This window comes from Vanellus vanellus, assembly GCF_965231255.1.
Source record: "Vanellus vanellus genome assembly, chromosome: 29".
Classification (NCBI taxonomy): Eukaryota; Metazoa; Chordata; class Aves; order Charadriiformes; family Charadriidae; genus Vanellus; species Vanellus vanellus.
Window position 1 is genome coordinate 1277438 of NC_138934.1, and position 2459 is coordinate 1279896.

General features: G+C 52.9%; 1 pseudogene across 1 annotated transcript; it reads right to left on the bottom strand.

Moving 5' to 3' along the window:
• Positions 1-611: 611 nt before the first annotated feature.
• Positions 612-1583, bottom strand: LOC309682467 (olfactory receptor 14A16-like; annotated as a pseudogene). Its single transcript has one exon. The product of its transcript is annotated as an olfactory receptor 14A16-like (transcript).
• Between the last annotated feature and the right edge of the window lie 876 nt (positions 1584-2459).

Genomic DNA, 2459 nt, shown 5'->3' on the forward strand with positions numbered 1-2459 from the left:
CTGCCCTGAGGAGACCCCCTGGTAGGATGGAGGTGCTGTTAGGGAGGCCAGCTCTGTCAGAGCAGCGCTCAGTGCCTGTCCCTCCTGTGCTCACAGGGCTGCCACACAGCAGCACTAGCAGCTGACCAAGCACTCAGCCTTACAGCAAGGCAAGGGCTCAGGAGGAGAGTGTGGAAGTGGCAGGAGAGCAGCTCTGGCATGACCAAGGCTGGTGCTCCCTGGCAGCGCTGCTGTGCTGTGACTCCCCTCCAGCTCTGCACACGGGCACTGCTCTGCTGCTCCAGAGATTGCCTCAAAAGAAATGATCTTGGGCAAACAAGTTGCTGGAAGATTTTTATTTCTTTGAACATGGAGAGCATAAATGCTCATTTACACAGTCTGTGAATCTCACAAAGTCTGAAAGGTGCTTAATTAGAAATATAAAAAGAAAAAAAATATTCTGGAGAGTATTATAAAAACTAAAAAAAAGCAAAAAAACCCCAAAGACAAAACCAAAACTTAAAAAAAACAAATAAAAAAACCACAAACAAACAAACAAAAAAAAACAAACAAAAAACAAACAAACAAACAAACAAAAAAAAAAACAGAAGATCAGCATGACTTATAATGAGTTATTTTTTAAGTGATTCACAGAAGAAGAAAGTTAAGTGCTTCTGAAAATCATCTGGTCATCAATTTCCAGAGGGCATCCTTGAGCTCCTGGTTCCTCATGCTGTAGATGAGAGGGTTCATTGATGGAGGAATCACTGAATACAGCACTGCAACCATTACATTGAGAAGTGGACAGGAGATAGAAGGGGGCTTCAGGTGGGCAAATATGGCAGTGCTGAGAAACAGGGAGACCACGGCCAGGTGAGGGAGGCACATGGAAAAGGCTTTGTGCCGTCCCTGCTCTGAGGGGATCCTCAGCACGGCCCTGAAGATCTGCACATAAGACATCACAATGAAAATAAAGCACCCAAATGCTAAACAACTACCAAACACAAGAAACCCAACTTCCCTGAGGTAGTCTGAGCCTGAGCTGGAGAGCTTGAGGATGTGGGGGATTTCACAGAAGAACTGGTCCAGGGCATTGCCCTGGCAGAGGGGCAGTGAAAATGTATTGGCCGTGTGCAGCACAGCATTGAGAAACCCACTGCCCCAGGCAGCTGCTGCCATGTGGACACAAGCTCTGCTGCCCAGGAGGGTCCCGTAGTGCAGGGATTGGCAGATGGCAACGTAGCAGTCATAGGCCATGACTGTGAGAAGGTAAAACTCTGCTGTAGCACAGAAAAAGAGAAAAAAAAGACCTGTGCAACAAATCCTGAGAATGGGATTGTCTGAGTGTCCGGTAGACCATTGGCCATGGCTTTGGGCACAGTGGTGGAGATGCAGCCCAGGTCAAGAACAGAGAGGTTGAGGAGGAAGAAGTACATGGGGGTGTGGAGGCGGTGGTCGCAGGCGATGGCAGTGATGATGAGGCCGTTTCCCAGGAAGGCAGCCAGGTAGATGCCCAGGAGGAACCAGAAGGTCAAGAGCTGCAGCTCCCGAGTGTCTGCGAATGCCAGGAGGAGGAAATGGGTGATGCAGCTGTTGTTGGACATTTGCTCAGTGTGAGCATGTGCCACTGTTGAAAGAGGAGAACACACTGACAATAAACCGCAGACTTCTTTGAGACAATCCTGTGATATTTCACAAAAAAATCACCCCACAATGACTTCTCTTTCTTTGGCATAGTTTCATTCAGCTCCTTTTAGTGCGATCAGGTTTGTGCTGCTTAGGGAACTTCCTTTGAATGGGGCCAAAATCCTTCTCTTTCTCAGTGCTTTTAGCCTGAATACTGGTGAGCCCTGAGGGACAAAAGGGCTCTCTGTGCCCTAGTGCAGAGTCAGGAGAGCTGCTCTGCCCACCAGTGACCTACTGGTCAACACACAGGTCTCCGCCCAACCCCCCGCCCCATCCCACCCCTCTCCCCGCTCTCCCCCTCCCTCCCGCCCCTCCTCCCGGCCCCACCGGGGCTCTGGGGCCTGGGCCAGGGCCGGGGCAGCCCCGGGGAGGCGGCCATGGCTGCTGCGGGGGGCGGGGGCGGTGTCCCGAAAGGTCGAGGGCGGGAAGGTGCGCGCGGGGCATGCTGGGAGCAGGCGCTCCCCGGGGCATGCCGGGAGCTGTAGTCCCGGGGCACGGGGCTGCCCGGCGGCCATGTTCCTGCCCGGGGCACGCCGGCAGCTGCCGTGGCCCCGCAGGCTGAGGGGAGGGCTGGGGCCGCCCTGAACCGCCCTCAGCGATGGGGTCCCGCTCAGCTGGAGCCGGGCCCGGCTCTCTGCCTGTGTTTCTCACTCCCGGGGCTCGTCCTCCTGTAATAAGTGACAGAAGATAATTTGCTGATCCAACCAGTTGCTGAAGAACCATCTGGATGTAGATTATCCCAAGCTAAGGTTAAACATTAAAACTGCATATATAGTAAGAAAAGCTTGATCGCC